General features: G+C 40.9%; 1 long non-coding RNA gene across 1 annotated transcript in view; it reads left to right on the top strand.

Annotated features, from left to right (window-relative positions):
• Nucleotides 1-17,130, top strand: part of LOC143843528 (uncharacterized) — a 42,727-nt gene extending 25,597 nt beyond the window's left edge. The window contains exons 2-3 of the long non-coding RNA XR_013233588.1: nucleotides 12,055-12,219; nucleotides 17,013-17,130. This is a non-coding gene — a long non-coding RNA (uncharacterized LOC143843528). The remainder of the gene's footprint in view (nucleotides 1-12,054; nucleotides 12,220-17,012) is intronic.
• The last annotated feature ends 2,773 nt before the right edge of the window (nucleotides 17,131-19,903 follow it).

The following is a 19,903-nucleotide window of genomic DNA, read 5'->3' on the forward strand; positions in this document are numbered from 1 at the left end:
CCCAGCAGCCGGCTCAAGGTTGACTCAGCCTTCCATCCTTCCGAGGTCAGTAAAATGAGTACCCAGCTTGCTGGGGGGTAAATGTTAATGACTGGGGAAGGCACTGGCAAACCACCCCGTATTGAGTCTGCCATGAAAACGCTAGAGGGCGTCACCCCAAGGGTCAGACATGACCCGGTGCTTGCACAGGGGATACCTTTACCTTATGAACCGCATATGCATAAAACATAGCACATCATGGGGTAATCTTCACTTTTTGTACTTATAAAGATTTCAGCCTGTCATTGTGCTTAATACTTAATACTAGGAAACTTGACCATATCTTCATGACCTTCTAAGCCAGATTTTCGGTGAATCTTCAACTAAAGTTAGATTTCCAACTTCAAGAGTCAGCATAATGGAGTAACTTTCAAGGCCCATAACCCAGAAGAGGTCCCATCTACCCTGGTTGTAGAATAGGAAACAGTACAAGACATTCACATTAATCAGGTATACTTCTGATAGGGAAAAGGGGGTATTATACTCTTTGGACACACATGGTATAGGGAAAGGAAGAGACTTGTAAAATAGATAAGGGAGAGGAAGAACTTTAAATTAGGTTGGAGGGTGGAGCTCTGAAATGAGAGAAGAAGAGAAAAGGAGGGGGTTGTGATGAGGCACATGATTAATTTTTGTCTACAAATGCCATGTATCTGTGGTAATCCCTGTGAAGTTGCAATATCTATGCTTAGGAACTGAATCTGCTCCCACCTGGGAGATGTGTGCCTTGGAAACATCGCCTCTCCTGTACACTGAATCTAGTATCTGAAAGGCTCCTTAAGTACTAATTTCTGTCTTAGCTGTTTGAGATTCTTTGGATGTAATTGTTTGCCTTCTGTTAAGCCACATGGCTAACATATGTAACTGGATACAGGATATCCAGCTTAAGTACATTCTGAACATTTAGATCAATATATTATCCATATTTTACAACTGTTCCTTGGTGTGCTACTGACGTCACACAAGGATATTGACTTTCTTTTCCCAATGAATAATTTAGGCAGGTCCAAGAAACTCATTTTTATATGACACAAAATCTCCAGTATTTTTTTAAATGCTTTATTTAAAGGTTTAAAGATCTATATATTCTGGGAGACTATGATGGTTTATCACAGTACTGCTGTAGATCATGACATGATGGCATTTCTGTTAACAGACATAAAGGAAAGAAAATGTGGGAGCTGGCATTCAAAGCAAATATGCACTTTTTGTAGTACTCTGGGTGCACTGGAACATCGAGCCTAATTAATGAAGTTGCCGTCATAATAAAACTCATTCGATACCTCCCAGATCCTTACTGATTTGAACTATGGCCAATTTACAGCACTTATAAAAGTCTTTCAAACGATGCAAGTGACTTCCAGAGATTTATTTGAGGCTGTCATGAATTCAATGTACAAATCAACACTGTACATGCTAGTTCTTCTGCCCAATCTATCAACCCGAATGTGATTGTGTATCAGCTAAACTGCAGTTATTTGGATTATGTTCAGAAGGTGGCGCTAAGCTCAGTTCCCCAAAAGCTTAATTTAGCCCCCCTCCCTGCTGTCTTCTTCTTGCCATGGTTAGCATGTTACATATATGGACACATTCACATACAACTGTTCAGAAAATAAATGTTGTTGTTGTTAGTTGCGAAGTCATGTCCAACCCATTGCGACCCCATGGACAGTGATCCTCCAGGCCTTCCTGTCCTCTACCATTCCCCGGAGTCCATTTAAGTTCACACCAACTGCTCCAGTGACTCCATCCAGCCACCTCAGTCTCTGTTGTCCCCTTCTTTTTTTGCTCTCAATTGCTCCCAGCATTAGGCTCTTATCCAGGGAGTCCTTCTTTTCATGAGGTGGCCAAAGTATTTGAGTTTTTGAGTTTAATATTCAGAGAAAAAAATATGTATGCCTAATTTATAACCTGTGGTTTGTTTCTAGATTGGAAAACGATGTTTCTAGATTGGAACATTTTCATAGAGCTATGGAAGTGGCTAGGCATGGGTGATTCTGCTCAGATAAGCCAAAAAGTACCTGAATCAATGCTGATTTGGGTACTTTTTTGGCTTATCCAAGCTTACCCACCCATTCCTTGCATTCGGACAGTTTGGCCATGATTTGGCCATCTGAATGCAATTCCCCCTCGCTTTCTTAGGTAGTTAAAATGAAGCAGCCAGAATCAGCTGATAAGGAAGCCCCATAACTTTTTGAATTTGGCCGAATCAATTCGACCAAATATGAAAAGGTGAAGGGGTATTCGTGTGTTTTGGATTCTGCCAATTTGTTTTTGGCTGAATCCAAAATTTAATGAATTCCCCCTCCCCACCCCCCATGCTTAGTAGTGGTACTTTCAACACTCTTAGCAGCATTGCAAGGATATCTATTTGGAATTTCTACCAAGTGAAAGAGAAAAAGTTCTTTTGCTCGATTGCATCTAGCTCTGCATTGATCACTTGTGCGAGAAGCAGGAAACTTACAATTTACAATTGATGGTATTCAATAAGTTCTTCTACACCATACAACAAGCCACTGTCATACAGCCTCTACTCTTTCAGCACCTCACCCCCAGCAGTATTAGAAATAATAATGAAATCTAGAGATTTCGACACAAGCCACCTACTGGGATTCCCTCATCTATTAACCCAAATCCACACATCAAGTAAAGTAATCTATTCCAGGTTATCATTACAGGGGCATCTGTCTGTATGACTCCACCGATCTCTACCTCCAATTCCTTCTATTATCTGTATGGCATCCCACCTAGTACATTTATGGCAACAGGGCTGGATGTCTAGAATATGAATGCTCAAGAATCTCAGCAGCATATTAGATAATTAGATAGTAAATGGAGTTACCTATATTGTTTCCTGTTTCATGTAAACCATCCTGAGCCTTTGGGGAGGGCGGTATATGAATACAATAAATAAATAATAATTTATTTGTTAATATCTAAGACTATATATGACAATTGATTTTCACCCTCTGTTATTGACAAGTTAGTTTTACATCAGATTCTGCACAATACACAATGTCTGTGCAATAGACGGTGACCGACTACAGTGGTTTCTGATCTTTGTTCTATAGGCATAGCTTGATCTTTTTCTCATCTGTGTTATGCATCACTATTATAGAAGCCTGCTGGGGCTTTTGCTAGGAATGTAAATATAATCCCAGCAATGAAATTACATTATATTGTATGCTGCAAGTGGAACAATAAGACTGTGATGGACAAGAACTTTCCCTGTTATTATGGCTGCAGGACTGTTTTCCTTTAGTGTATTCTCATGTGCTCTGTCTACTTTGGTTTCAAATTACTCAGGTAATGGGGTTTTAACCAATTCTATGGGGAGGTGATTTCACAGTTTAACAGACCTCTACCATTAGGAAATGTTCCCAATCAACCATTACTTGAAATGTCTTTCTTTTCTGTGGTTTACACATTTAAATCTTCCCTGAAATGTTTGATGTGTGCTGAGACTGCCTAGTAAAACAACAGCAATAGTCAGGCTGTCATTAGTTCTCCCTTTGTGATCACGTCAGCAAAATAATCCTGCAATTCATTTCCAATATTTGAATATATTTATTATACTTTTCTTTCATCATGGAACACAAAATGAGCACTCAGGCTATCCAGGAAATTTGCTATCCAGACACTGACCTAGCTTCATGGACTGGCTCCTATGAACCACATGTCCTCATGACTATGAGGCTTTCCTTACTTCTCCACTTGCCCCCATAGTTTCAGTAGACCTTCAACAAAGTTAATGTTCAGAATAAAAATATTAGACATAAGGCTGTTGTGAACAGAAGAACTGGATGATATTAAACCTCCTCACTCTTTCATCAGCAGAGTTTTTGCTTGTTCAAGAGGCTCAGCCAGCCCAAGAGGGAAGTGGGGGTGATGATACCCAATCCCCTGTTTTACAGCAGACAGACCTTTATTGGCAATGTTCAGTTTTTAAAATATTGACAAATACAGCTCCAATATCATGAACAATCCCAGCACATGTCAGTATAATTATCCTTCTTCGAACTAAGATTACATTTTTTAGATACTGCCACCAAGAAGGTTGTCACCATCTCTGTAACCTTAGAGTCTTGGTCAGCTAGTAATTTATAGATCAATTTCTGGTTATTTGGACAAGGTATTGGAACAATAAATTATTGTAAAGGCAGCCGTCCAAAAGTATGTGTTACAGGGAGTCAGGACAACTCACTCCACATCTACATAGTCTTTCTTGATAAAGTATTCTCTGGAATCAGTTGTATAAGATCACTGAGATGAAGTAGCTAGTTCTTGCTTGCATGAAGGCTTTTCTGAGCTTGGGATTGTCTAAAGAGTCTCAGGGGTAGTTAAACTGCAGCCCTCCAGATGTCAATGGGAACTGTAGTCCATGGGAATTGTATTCCATGGACATCTGGAGGGTCGCAGCTTGATTACCCCTGGTCTAGATAATTGAAGCAGAAATTAGGTGAAATTCCAAGGTATTGAAGTGAACAGATTGGCAGAAGTAATGGGAATTTACACTGAAACTCATGATCATTGATCCTTTGTGTGATTGTTTTTAACATATAGCTCACCTAAAGGAAGAAAAGAATTCAAGTCAATGCATGTCTGGGAATTTTTTTCTCCGATCTTGGTTATCCAATCCAGTTGAGGAGTCCAATAGAGATCTTTGAGTACATATTTTATAAGGGTTAAATAGGGGTACTTGGATATGGATCCTTAGCCAGAATTTGATGGCGACGGACCAAGCTCTGGTTTCCAATAGCTTTCGGTTTACTTCAGAACACATGGTGAGGTAGGAAACACAGTTTGGTAATCCTACAAGTCAGTGAAGGAACCGACTTTCTTTACAGCAGCTCCACACATCCTGTGCTCTATCAAAGATTTTGACAGGGTAGTCTCTAGTATGAGGCTGCCTAAAAGTCTCTGTTGTCCAGCATGCAAAGGCATGATCTTGTTCAAAAATCATCTGCCTGCATGTAAGAGATAAACAGTTGTAACTGTGGTTATTACCATGTCACAGGCATATACTAATACACTCTTGGTTTAGTGTTTTCATGATTTCAATATTTTCATATCATAGAATCATAGAATCATAGAGTTGGAAGGGGGCATACAGGCCATCTAGTCCAACCCCCTGCTCAACACAGGATTAGCCCTAAGCATCCTAAAGCATCCAAGAAAAGTGTGTATCCAACCTTTGCTTGAAGACTGCCAGTGAGGGGGAGCTCACCACCTCCTTAGGCAGCCTATTCCACTGCTGAACTACTCTGACTGTGAAAAATTTTTTCCTGATATCTAGCCTATATCGTTATACTTGAAGTTTAAACCCATTACTGACTGTCCTCTCCTCTGCAGCCAACAGAAACAGCATCCTGCCCTCCTCCAAGTGACAACCTTTCAAATACTTAAAGAGGGCTATTATGTCCTCTCTCAACCTCCTTTTCTCCAGGCTGAACATTTCCAAGTCCCTCAACCTATCTTCATAGGCTTGGTCCCTTGGCCCCAGATCATCTTCGTCGCTCTCCTCTGTACCCTTTCAATTTTATCTACGTCCTTCTTGTAGTGAGGTCTCCAGAACTGCACACAGTACTCCAGGTGTGGTCTGACCAGTGCCGTATACCAGTGGTCCCCAACCTGCGGGCCGCGGCCCGGCGCCGGGCCGCAAAGGCCATGGCGCCGGGCCGCGGCTCCCTCTCCCCGCCCCCCCGCAGTAAAAAACTTCCCAGGCCGCAAGCTTGCGGCCCGGGAAGCTACTTACTGCGGGAGGGCGGGAAGAGGGAATCAGGGCCGGGCCGCGCCCGTGCAGGCCGCACCCGCTCGGCCCGATCCTGATAAACTTTTTTTTCGCGGCAACCTGATAAAGGTTGGGGACCACTGCCGTATACAATGGGACTATGACATCTTGTGATTTCATCATTCTTTTAAATATCATCATTCTTTTAAATACATCATATATTTTTTGAAAGTTCTATTCTCTTTATTTCAATTTTTCTCCTCTTGCTTTGAAACTCATGTCTTTTTCTTAGGCTTTCCCATTTTATTTAACCTCTTATTTTCTCTACCTCTACTTGAGGTTCTTTGTGTATATATGCTTGTTTGTGTGTTTCATCCTAGTATCTGCTGATCATTCCCTTCTTTTACATGCTCCCTTTCCCTCACTTTCTATTGTGACAGAAAGTTTGTGTGTGTGTGTGTGGGGGGATAGGGCTTATATTGATTGTCTCATACTGTGGTACCCAGTGCATTACACACATGTTACATGATGATCTTTCTTTTGAAATTCTCAACTGTATATCATGTTACAAAAAAATGGTGGGGTGGCTATACTGGGATTATTTTTTATGGTGGTGCTCCCTAATACTGAGTACCAGCATTTTTTGGAAGAGTATTTCCCAAGTTCTGAATTGCTAGAAATATGTAAGAACAGGAATCATTAAAAAATAACAATCATTAGCTTTGCTAATAAATTTGTGTTCAAAGCAATAAATTAGACATTTCTTCCAGTGAAATAACTTTCTGGAAATACAACTGGTCCGAAGATGCAATATGAATTTTAGTCCCAGTTGCTTGGAAAGAAAAGGCACATGCAATCTACTCTGGTCAAGCAAGGCTGGAAATGAGATGCTGCTACATAAGTAGGCAAAAACTACAGTTATAATGAAGAATAGGTTTGGTGTGCCAATACTGGCTCCTCATTTGTAAGTGAGAAACAATAATGGTCCACCAAGGAGTTAATTGTTGGGAAGAATGAGGTAATGATTCACTGTAATAATCACTGAATGAGATAATGATTGCAAAGCACTACACACTAAAAATGGCACATTCACGATTAATGCCAAAAAATCTGGTTGATTGCCAACAATTGGACTGTAGTTCAACAACTACTTTTTGGCATACCTAAGTATTATATATATATATTTCTTCTTGGTTCAAAGACTTACTATGCTACATTAGAATAATCATATATCTAATAGAGAAGATAATCAACAACTCTGCAAAATGGAACTAGGGACAGATTCTGGGTTACCCCCACTTGCCCATGTGAAAGAAATCCCAGGTTTTCAGAACTATCTGGAATCTAAAACAGACAAATATTGGGGGATTATAACTCTTCCCAAAATAATAGAAACAACACTTAAGAAAAGAATGACCTCTGAGGTCTTGGTGGCCATTGGGAGATAAGCTAGGCAACCACAAAATACAACTAAACCTCCCATGCCTTGGTTTCTGTAAAGCAAAACTGTGGCAAAGGGGAGTAGGGACTTGAAGGCCCAAACAATCTGGAAAATATCCTGCCCCTCTCCCCAGTTATATCTCCCAATGAAGGACTTGCCATTGAAAGGTGTCGTAGTGACCACTGAAGACTAACCACCGAAACAACTCAGCCCAGTATGGCAACAATAACCACTACACAAATGGGCTCAGCCTGATGTTGACAGCAGCTCCTGTACAACAGGCAGCCACAGTGCAACTCTGCTAGGTTATTCCCAAGAATGTCAGGGGAAAGATGAAAATGGGGGGTGTCTGGTTGCAGAACGCCACCTACCTTCTATCCAGAGAGGGCCCTGGGCCCATCATTCTTATTTGGTCCAATGGGAGGAGACCCTCACATGGGGAAGCCCCAGTACCATGCTCAGCCTCACCACCATTGGAGAGACAGGCTCCATGGGTCCAATACTGCTGTCATTGCCCAAAACAGGGTTGACAACATGGGGCCCAGTACTGCCACCATCCTTAGGTTGGGGGGAATGGTGGATGCTGGGTATGGAGCTGTGCTGGGGCCCTATCTGAGTGCTAAGTTCTGCGCTGGTTGGGAGCCCTCACAACAGCTAGTTCCTGTAACAACTTATATTCACCTGCTTATAACATCATTGCCTGTGACACAGAAGAAGAGTTGGTTCTTATATGCCGCTTTTCTCTACCTGAAGGAGGCTCACAGTGGCTTACAATCGCCTTCCCTTTCCTCTCCCCACAACAGACACCCTGTGAGGTAGGTGAGGCTGAGAGAGCCCTGCCTGGTCAGAACAGTTTTATCAGAGCTGTGGTGAGCCCAGGGTCACCCAGCTGGCTGCATGTGGGGGAGTGCAGAATCAAACCGGCATGCCAGATTAGAAGTCTGCGCTCCTAACCACTACACCAAACTGGCTCTCACAGAGCCAGCAACCTTCCCTTGCCATGATAGAGGTTCTTGGCAGCTGGCCAGAGCTCTTAGGTGAAGCCTAATGGGTGGTGCCGTGACAAAGAGAGAGGGAATATGTCCTGGATGAGCTAGACCAAGACCCAGGGAATATGGGGTAGGATTGGCCCAGACCCCCAAGCGGAACAAGGTTAAAGCCAGAAAGATAGGATAAAAGGAGGGCTGCTGGATTAGGTAGGGAGAAATGAAGAGGCTGAACCTGGTGTAAAGGAGAAGAGCTGGGTTTTTATATCCCACTTTTCACTACCTGTAATCCCCAAATGTGTTACAAACACTTTCCCTTTCTCTCCCCACAACAGACACCCTATGAGGTAGGTGGGGCTGAGAGAGCTCTAGAAGAACAGCTCTGTGAGGATAGCTCTAAGATAAATGCGACTAGCCCAAGGCCACTCAGCTGACTGCATGTCGAGTGGGGAATCAAAATGGTGCTCCAGAGTAGCTTCTGCCACTCTTAACCAACACATCACACTAAGTCTCAAAGAAGAACACTTGCCTTTTTATATCTCTCTTTTATACTACATGAAGAAGTTCCAAAGTGGCTTAAAATCACCTACCCTTCCTCTCCTCACAACAAACTCCCTGGGAAATGAGGCTGTGAGAATTTCAGCTGTAGAAACTAAGGATCTTTTTAAAAAGTTTAAAATTTAGGAGTACAGAATCTGTAAATAAAAACTCGTATCTAATAATACTTGAAAAGTCAATGGTCAGTAGGTCAAAAATAAGTAAATTTTAAATTGCCAAAGGATTTTTCTGCAGAAATCCATTTTTAGGTTTAGGCAAACAGGACTAGTGTCAGAATTCCTTCTATAGGTTTTGTCCATTTCTCCTGTTCTAGATAAGATAGTGAGGCTGAAAGAATACAGCACTGGGCATAATCCAGGTGACGATAGGTATGAGAAGTGCTGAGGTAGTACAGATGAAATAGGAAGAATTGTAGAAACTTTAAAGACAACCTTCAGGTTTGAATTCTGAAGTTCTAATGCATTCTTTCTTTTGATCTTGAAATTCTATCCCCTTTTTTGCATGACCATGTACAAGAAATTAACAAATGATAATAATTTTACCAATTTTACTAATAATTTTACACATTGCTACTTATGAAAGTCATCTAAACATACAGTTGAATTTACCTGCAGGCAACTCACTCCTGACCTAATTTGCACTCCTGGGGGTGTGCCACAAATAGGGAGAGAGCACTTTTCCAATGAGGGCCAATTGTAGGGCTTATCTGTCCTCTTCCTGCTGCTTGCTGGGAGGTGCTGGCTTTTCTCAAAGGCTTAGCTGCTGGTACGTTGTCCCATCCTCCATCTCCCCCAGGTAAGGGAGGGAAGCCAGCTATTTCCTTTGCCTCCTGTGTGTGTGTGACACTCCCTTCTACACACACACAGAGAGGGGGAGACAGAGGGAGGGAGGGAGGGAGGGAGGGAGAGCAGAAGACAAAAGCATTCCTCCCTTCTGAAACTGCAAATGTTATTAACCAAACAATCACCTTTCCATGTAAGAAATACCTGAGAGTCTCCCTCCTTGGACTGCTCAGAGAAGCTCCATTTAAAGGAAAAGAATCCCACAACAGTCAATGAGCAAGTCAAAAAAGATTTACACCATCCTCCTCCAACAGCTCCTTCTGTCTGTGTTCTACCTACATCTCTTTAAGGCAATAGCAATTTGTAGTGGTGTAGTGGTTAGGAGCAGAGGTTGGTGTAGTGGTTAAGAGCAGCAGCTTCTAATGTGGTGAGCTGGATTTGATTCCCTGTTCCTCCACATGCTAGGTGACCTTGGGCCAGTCACATTCCTGTTAGAAGCTGTTCTTAGAGAGCAGTTTCTTTCAGAGCTCTCTCAGCCGCACCTACCTCACAGGGTCTCTGTTCTGGGGAGAGGAAAGGATTATAAACCACTCCAAGACTCCTTTGGGCAGTGAAAAGCACGTTTCGGTTCTTTGCTGGAAGGAAGCACGGAAAGAAAGCAGGCAACAAGAATCAGTATTTCAAAAACAGAATGCCAAGGGACAGACAGAATGCAATATATATTTTAACTCAGTCAAGGGTTCATTCAGGTATCCAAGGGCATCAGCAGAAGGAGCAGGTCACAGGTTGTGTCCATAACCCAGGCCTTTCAGACTAAAGTTAATATAGGCTGTCAGCAGCCTCTCAGTCCTTACTGTGTGATGACTCACAGTCATCTGCAGTAACTAACTGTCTTGCTTACATGGTGTGGTGCCTTTTAGCCTGGAGCTCTCTTCCAGCAGAAATTTGGCATCTTTTGGCTGTTTTGAGTCTGAGAACTGCAAAAGCCAGGAAGTGGAGAGGACGTACTGTGTCAAAGGAGGGAACTTTCCTGTCAGTCAATGGATGTTAGTCAGTAATCTGGAAATTTCATTATTGTCTATTAATCACTTTGTTTTCCTCCATTTTGTCAGAAACTTCAACAACTGAAATATATGCTAGAAGACATTATCACTGAAAACACAGGATGATTGACAAGATGCAAATTAAAACATACTGGGGTTGGAATATAGGGCAATAACTTGAATATACAATTGTTTGAAAAGATCAAAGTCTTCATACTTAATCTTAATTAATTTTGTCAGAGATACATTTATTTGCAACATGGGTAACTGATTGGATTTCAAAGCATTTGGCCAGGATAGGCAGTGCCTTGAATACAAGCATTCCCACTCAGTGAAAGAAATTCTTATTTTTAAAATGTTCTTCAGACAGACATGATGACAGCTGAAATGCAGTCAGTAAATTTCTTTTCCATTAAGTTACTCATTGTACAACAGTATACCAAAGCAATTACTCCATATATCTTCTTGTTATGAAGTTTGAAACTTAGTTTTTAGTTCCTATAAAACAATATAAGTGAGGAAAAATAGGAGGGCACTGAGATCTGAAGCTGCATCATAGATATACCTCACTTCAAGTTAATTGCTTTAGTTGATATTTAAGAATGTTTAGGTGGAACATGTTGGGATCCTGTGTTGTATTTTGATAAACAAGCAAGGGGAATAGTCATAAAACACAAGAAAATGAGGACAACAAATTTTCTGTTCCAAATATTTTTGGAGTAGGTGAAACAATGCCGATCATGCTTTTAGAGGCAGGAAGGGGCAAGAATTATTGGATGATCACTTCCTTGGAGGGAGTCTGAGAGCCAAGTTAGGGCCCACATCCCAGCCATGATTATGTATGTTAGCCTCACCTCTTCCTTTATATATTTATTTAGGGATTTATATACTGCCCCCCTCGAACATACTGTCTTGTGGTGGCTTACAGAAACTAAAACTCAATAAAACCAGTAAAGGTATCCCCTGTGCAAGCACCAAGTCATGTCTGACCCCTAGGGTGACGCCCTCTAGCGTTTTCATGGCAGACTCAATACGGGGTGGTTTGCCAGTGCCTTCCCCAGTCATTACCGTTTACCCCCCAGCAAGCTGGGTACTCATTTTACCGACCTCGGAAGGATGGAAGGCTGAGTCGACCTTGAGCCGGCTGCTGGGATCGAACTCCCAACCTCATGGGCAAAGCTTTCAGACGGCTGCCTTACCACTCTGCGCCACAAGAGGCTCTTCTATAAAACCAGTATATTCATATAAATCATTATAAAACAGATTAAATTTTTGAACCACAAATTGGACACAATAACATCAGCCAAGAGTACTGGATCGATAGTTAATAGCCAGCCTAGTGTTAGGTACTAGGAGGTGTTGGAAGAGGAAGGGAGGGCAGAAGAAATGGGAGGAAGGTCCAAAATGTACATGTGATTATAATTGGACTTAACCATAGGACTATATCACTATAGTTTTCTTCCATCTACACTAGGTTCCAGACATCGTGGGAACTGCTGAACAGAGGAATGCATTCCTATCCTCCATGGGGCAGAGTATGAATGTGGATTAGCAGCAGTTCAGTGGTGGTGCATGAATCCTGCCCTCCTTAGGAACGGTGGTAACTGATAGCTGAACATATAAGTTACCTTAGTAGGCAGTAAGTGATTAATTCAAAATTCATATTATTCATAAATTCATTACATCTCTTAAATTCCTTTTGCTTTCTTCTTTACTTCTGTGAATCTTCTCCAGCTTAATTGTTTTGTTTTAATCGTGTTCTTCTTTTTGCCTTTTCAGTTGATTCTTTGCCCTATTCAGAGAATATCAGATAGCCAACATTTATTGTATGTATGCCACTAGCAACTTTCATGTATCTGGTAAGACCTCAGAGTCTTCACAAAAGCTCTGAATTGTGATTGAAGGGTAATTTATATGTGGAGCAAGGGCATATGCTGTCTGTTCAGTGCTGATAGCAGAAGTATTTTACACATAGTTAATAACAGTTCTTTGTTACCTCCCCTTCTCATACGGCTGCAAATACTCCTCCAATCCTTCTCCTTGGGATGAGAGGACCCTTGGGGGGAACGTCATGAGAGGCAAATGGAGGGAAGGGGTAATCGGCCAAAGTTGCCCCCCCCCTTTTATTAGTGGAAATTTATTGTGGGATCCAAATTATCAATACAAGAAACAAAGCAGACTCATAAATCTGCAACATGTAACATCCCCTTCTGTAACATCCCCAAATTATGGATATCATGATTTCCCATATTTGGGTTTAAAAAAATCTTTCTGATATATCTTTGATCAAGGAGAATATTTAGCTGTCTGGCTTCCAGACTGGAAACATGATACGCATACTGAGAATCTTTGCCTGGTTAACTGGGGTGAGATACCAGCAAATTCATCTCTTAGTGATTGCCACATCAAACTATGACTTGCAGTCCTGAAACAAACAATGCTGATCTAAAGATAGATCTTTCCTATCCTCTTACCTCAATTTTTTAAAGCAAAGGTAGCTTATATGTTCAGCTGAGAATCACTTATGCTTCTATAAAGGAAGATGGAATCGATCTGTTTCTGTGCACCACACTGCACATATCTCAATGTGATTTTGAATACGACTCCTGTAATTAAACCATCAGTAAAATGTCTTTCTCTACAAGACATTAGGAGTATTCATGAGGCATGCATATGTACATCATTCTAGAGAATGTTCAGCTGCACTACAGTGTGCTCAGCAGTGCATAAGCCTAGTCAATGACAAGTGGAACTGATGAAAAAGCAGTTAAAGAGTTCTATTGAGTCCCCTGAGGATCTCCTCTAAGGTGCAGAGATATGGCTGTGGGAAGGAATGGCTGCAGCATAACATGCAAAATTACTTTAAGCTGCAGAGGGAAATAAGCATAAAAATAATATTTTGCTAAATTTAATGTAGAATGATATGCACTTATTGGCCATACTAATAGAAGAGTTCAAGTGGACTTTGTTACACCAAAAATCAAAGACATCCTTATGCATTTTTCAGGAAATGGTTCTAGATTCTTGACTGCCCTTCTCATGGAATTTTGTATTCAGTTGTAGTCTGTCATGTGCATTCCTTCATACCTTTTCTTCTGTAGGAGAAAAGGGGGTCATTGACTTTGAATCAAATTTTACTTGCTATACTTGAAGGTGATTAAGACCTTTTGATATAAATGATCTCTTGTTCATTCACTGATTCCCTATAAAGTTGGCCATTCAACCATGCATATACTATGTGATCAATACACATGGTCACCTTTTTGTGTGAATAGGCAAACTGTGTAATTTGCCAGCTTTTGTATGTGTGTCATCAGAAACTCAGCTTATTGAGGATGTATATTCATGAACACCAAAGCTAGGGAAAAACATATATTATCCTAATATTTTATTTATTTTGAGGATTGTCAATAGTTCATTCATTCAAAGTTGGAACGGCAAATTTGTAATGACTGGAAGTCTTGTTGTAGTACTTCAGGAAAGTCATTAGGGTTGTAAAATGTTTGTAATTCAATGCACTTTCCAAATTGAAGTATTAATAAAGCCATACAGGCCTAATAAAAATCCCGTACTGGAGGACATTCAAAATCAGAGCCTTCTTATTATGAATGACTATATACCAGAATACAGTGTAAAGAACAACAATATTGAAATACATTTTCAATATCAGGCTCACTTTACAATATGACAAGATGTGCTTAGAAATTATAAAACTGCATCACAAGCAAGACGTTACTGCTTGATCTCACACTCCTACGGTCCATATGCAATTCAGATATTATTAGTCAATGGTACTCGCTATAAAGCTTATTCACAATTTCCATCAACCCAAAGAGTCACATTTATTTCTGTCACTGCCACAAGGCCTGTACATCAGGACCCTTGCTGCTCAGCCTTTCCTCTGGCAGGGGCTGTTTTATGGTGAAAGCTGTCAATCACATGCCCCACCATACAAGGCTTTGCCCACTTTCCTGAAATATGGGGCAGGTGGCACATTGGGCAATAGTGTTAAAGAGATGGCATACTAAGGGGAAGATGCACTCAAAGCAAATAAGATAAGTCCTAGGTAAATTGGCTTCTCTAATCCAGACATTTCTAACAATTTTCTACCAGGTGCTGCTGGGAATTTCAAAAGCAGGGCACAAGGACCAATTCCTTCGTTATCGTTAGTTCTCTGAAAACAAAGGTCCTTATTAATCAGGGCTAGTTCTCCAGACAACTGCTTCAGAGTGAAAGGCAAAATGTGAAAGGCATCAAAGCATTGCAGGATTCAGCTTTCTACCATCTTCCAGCAACGCAGGAGGTGACAAAGGCATTGCCTCCTGGATTTGTGGCCACCGGGGCTAAGTTAGAACCCATCTAAGAGCAGTGCAGTAGGTGTACGTTGCTTGGGACAAACCTTGAACCTGCACTTAGCTATACCTCATGAATTCGTCTAATCCTTTAAAAAACAAAACAATAATCTATGTTAATAGGCATCACTGCAATTTTTGTCTGCAAACCCACGAGTTAATTTACACATTGTGTGAAGATGTACTTTCTTTTGATTTGTTCTGAACCTATACCCAGCACATTCCTTAGCACTGTGATGAGGTGTACTCTGGGGTTATTTCATGAAAGTAAGAACAAAAAGAGGCTGAACTCTTTGTGAAGAGGCAAGAGAATCATAGAATCATAGAATAATAGGGTTGGAAGGGACCTCATGGGTCATCTAGTCTAACCCCCTGCACTATGCAGGGCACTCACAACCCTATTGCTCATACACTGTAACCTGCCACCCTCTTAAGCTTTCACAGAATCTGCCTTTATGTCAGATGACTATCCAGCCTCTGTTTAAAAATTTCTAAAGATGGAAAAACCACCACCTCCCGAGGAAGCCTGTTCCACTGAGAAACCACTTTAACTGTCAGGAACTTCTTCCTGATGTTTAGACAGAATTTCTTTTGAATTAGTTTCATCCCACCGGTTCTGGTCTGTCCCTCCGAGGCAAGAGAGAACAACTCTGCTCCATCCTCTATATGGCAGCCTTTCAAATATTTGAACATGATTATCAGATACCCTCTCGGTCGTCTCCTGTCCAGGCTAAACAGACCAAGCTCCCCCAACCTTTCTTCATTCGTCTTGGTCTCCAAGCCCCTCACCATCTTTGTTGCCCTCTTCTGGACACGCTCCAGTTTGTCTACATCCCTCTTCAACTGAGGTGCCCGAAACTGAACACAGTACTCCAAGTGAAGCCAAACCAGAAGTTTTAAGTACAGGTATTATATCTCATGGATGTGTCAAAGTTCTTTGGTAGTAAATTTAAATTTATTATAATCTAGGGAAGATTATTGGGTGTCTGCAACACCTTCTCAGTAATCAGAACAAATTGATTGGAGGGAAGAAAGTTAGGATGACAGAGGGAAAAAATTGCCTGAAAGGATGTGGTGATGCCCCTTTGTCTCTCCAGGGAATAAATGGAAGCTCTGAGGTTTTTCTGAGGTCAGTCTCTCCAAAACATCATCAAGAAAAGAAAAGAAAAAGAAGAAAGAAAGGAAAAGAGCAAAGAATTCCTTACAGGTTTCTTTAAAAGTCCAGACTGGTAGAAATAATTTAGGATGTCATGCTTACATATATTACTGCTTGCTTCAGACTCTCTCTGTGAAGCCTCATGAAGGAGTGGGAAGAAAAAAATTAAAGGAGCATAAGAAAGATGATAGAATTTTATAAATCCATTTCTGGACACCCTCTTCTGTGGGTGTTTAGATGTTCACTTTTAGTTTTCATTCAGAATTTTACACTTCATTTTATTACTGCTTTTTAATTGCTGGAATATCTTTGAGAGTATTTCCATTTTTAACTAAATATTGTAAATAAACTCTCAAGCAAACAAATTGGGGAAACAGCTAACTAGCTGACATGGCAGTCAGGATGGAAGTATTTGACAGGTTTGACAGAGTATTTGACAGAGTATCAATAAAAGTCTGCTCCAACATCACATTTCAAATAAATAAAATGTCTTCCTCTCAGCTTTATTCTAAAAATTAAATAATAATAATAATAAAAATAATAATTATCCAACCTTCACATCCATACATAGTAATGAAGAATATTATATAAATTATTATATTGGTTTGGGTTGCCAGCAATACATCATTATAGTTAAGCATTTTTTTCTAGCTCCTTCATGGCGGCCTTCTTCAGTCTCAATTGCTTTTTGATTTCTTGGTTGCATTCTTTCTTTTAGTTGATGATAGAGCCAAGGAATAGAAAATCTTTCACAATTTCAATTTCTTCATCATAAATATTAACATGTAATTTCCCAGTAGTTACTTTTGTCTCCTTGAAATTCAATTATAATCCTGCTTTGGCACTTTCTGAATTAACCTTCATCAAGAGTCGTTTCAAGTCTTCACTGCCAGTAATATAGTGTCATCTTCATATCTCTTCCAGGAGCTTATTCCATCAGGTAAGGGCAAGGACCAAAAAGGCCCTGGTCCTGGTCAAGGCCAGGTGCATTTCCTGCCGGCTGGAGTTCACTAACCAATTTGCACCAGCAGAGTGAAGGACCCTGCAGAGGGTATAAGGCAATAGGCAGTCCCTCAGATATGTGGGGCCTAGATAATGGATGGCCTTAAAGGTCAATACTAAAGCCTTGAACTTGATCTAGAACCCAACTGGCAACCAGTGCAGCCCCAGTACTCGCTGGATATCGACCTTTCAAGATGTTCCTGTCAGGCCTCTAGCAGCTGCGTTTTGTACTAGCTGCAATTTGTGGGTCAAGGACTAGGGCAGACCCGCATAGAGTGAGTTACAGAAGTCAAGCCTGGAGGTGACCATTGTATGGATCACAATGGCTGGATGCTCCATCAACAGATAGAGCGCTAGTAGCCTCGCCTGGTATAGGTGGAAAAATGTCAGATGGACTACTCTGCTGACCTGCACCTCCATTGAGAAGGATGCGTCAAAAATCACCCCTAGATTTCTGGCCAAGCTCTGTGGGCTCTGGCTTATTTACTTAATGATGTGTTTAATGATTTTACCATATTATTGTTTTTATACAGTTAAATTTGTTTGCTACCAACTGTGGAACCTGAATGTGTTGGATAAATAAAGAAATAAGTAAGAGTTTTTATAGCTATTTTGCATCTGTTTATAGCATATGGATTATCAGAGGGACTGCTTTCAGTTGTAGCCAGTCTGCTACAACCAGGGAGTCAGGAATAATCCACCCCCCCCCTGCACAGTACACATAACTATACACATGTTATTTCTTCTCACATGTTATTTCTTGTCCTACATCTTGCAGATCACCCCAGAAATAAGTAGTGTGTTATTAAGCACAGAAATATCTGTTGTTCATAATGCAAGTTGCTAATTATTTCAACATGGTGCAAGAAAAGTACAGTTTGCAAAATGTCTGGCTGGGCTGCAGTGTTATTTGCCTTGTTTTCTAAACATTTTCCGGCTGTCTCTCTCAGCAGCAAACCAAATATTAATAAAGAGTAATACACGAGGAAAGGCTATAGGGTAACAGATTTCATTTCTTCTTTGAAGACAAATGGAAATTGTGCATCTTAAGGGCAATGGAAAAAATGTCTTGAAGAAAATAAAACTGTTAGAATGAGTAAAATCCTCATTTCATAGATCTAAAGCACAGTTAAAATGCCCTTTTGTATTGTCCTTTTGAGCCAGAGGCAGAAGAATGATGTGAAGAGTCACATATGAGTGTTTTATATTTTAATATATGTGGCAAGTGCTGGAAAATTAGTATCCTACCATTGTATGTGTTTTAAGAACATTCTGCTATTTTGAGAAAAAAGAACACATTTATACTCAGAAAGGAATTGGGGTTTTTTTTTTGCATAAATGGGCTGAAGAGAATGGGTTTTCCTGAGTTTTAAAACTGATACGTTGTTTACTTCAATGACTCACCTGTTCATCTGAGGATATAATTGATGCACTCAGTTATTTCATGACCAATTAGCAAGCTGGGTCTTTCCAACTTAGTCAACCAGGCTGAAAGTGGTGACAAATACATACAAATAGTTATACCTTTCTAAACCCATTGACTTTGGAACTGAGCTTGTGATTTCAATGGACTTGTAAGGTTCTAACTGATGAGGATTGCATTCCTATGCATTAATATGTTTTCTATACAAGCAAGACCTTTTGCCAGTGTTGTAAAAGGTAAGTGCCCTCTTTCAGGAAGATGAGGCAGACAACAGATTAAAATAAAAGAATTCAGTAGTACTTGGACCAGCACACAAGACAAATAATAGACTGGACTAACAGATATGCAATTACACTACCACATTTACACAAGGGAAAACAAAGAGAAGGAAATTACTAGATTTGGGGAAATGAGAGTCAGTAAGTTTTATAATTATTAATACGGACATGGGGTACACTGGAAAAGAGGCAGAGCAACACGAATGAACCCGCACTTGAGATGGGCTTCTGGTGGGATCCATACCAAGAACAATAATCACCTGAGAGTTAACTGGGGGCCCAAGCAAAGGTATCTTATACCCTTTCCTCAGCCATGCAGTGGTGAGAAGGCACATTGGCTGGGGAGCCTTTAGACAAAAGACGAGCTCTCTGATCACAGTGAAAGGATTAACAAAAGGGGATACCTGAGGGAAATATATGAAGTTTCTGGAAACGAGCTGATATCTAATGTCTGGCTGATGAGAGTAATCTTGGCAGCAAGGGAGTTTTTACGGTAAACAAAGGATTTAGTTTCAGGATGCATAGTTTCTTGGCCACTACATCTTCTTCTTGAGCAGCTAGTGTGTAGACAAGATACTACCTCCCATATTAGCTGAGGAACTGGATGAGGGTTACAATAGGGTTGCCAGGTCCCCCTTGGCCCCACCTGCAGGAGAAGAGGGGGTAGAGTTACCAGCTTCAGGCTAGGAAACTCCTGAAGATTTGGAGATGGAGCCTAGGGAGGACAGGGACCTCAGTGAGGTACAATGCCATTTAATCTACTCTCCAAAGCATCCATTTTCTCCAGGAGAAGTGATCTCTGCTGCCCAAAGTCCACCCTCCAAAGCCACCAGTTTTGCCTAGGGAGCTGATTGTTATTGTCTGGAGATGAGCAGTAATGGCAGAGATGAAGGTCAGCCTACAGGCTGAGGTGGGGGCAGAGTGGTGAGAGTATGAACAGCCCTAACCAACAACTGTTTTCTAGAGCCCTTTGTATTTTTTTTTTTTAGCACAATGGGCTTTATTGCTAGCAGGTACATAAATGCTGGTCCTCATTTAGCTCAGATACCTCTGTTGCAATTTTAATACAATTACTAGGGAGGTCAACTCTATTTACTGCCCACTTAATTGTC

Source organism: Paroedura picta, chromosome 8 (genome assembly GCF_049243985.1).
Source record: "Paroedura picta isolate Pp20150507F chromosome 8, Ppicta_v3.0, whole genome shotgun sequence".
Taxonomy (NCBI): domain Eukaryota; kingdom Metazoa; phylum Chordata; class Lepidosauria; order Squamata; family Gekkonidae; genus Paroedura; species Paroedura picta.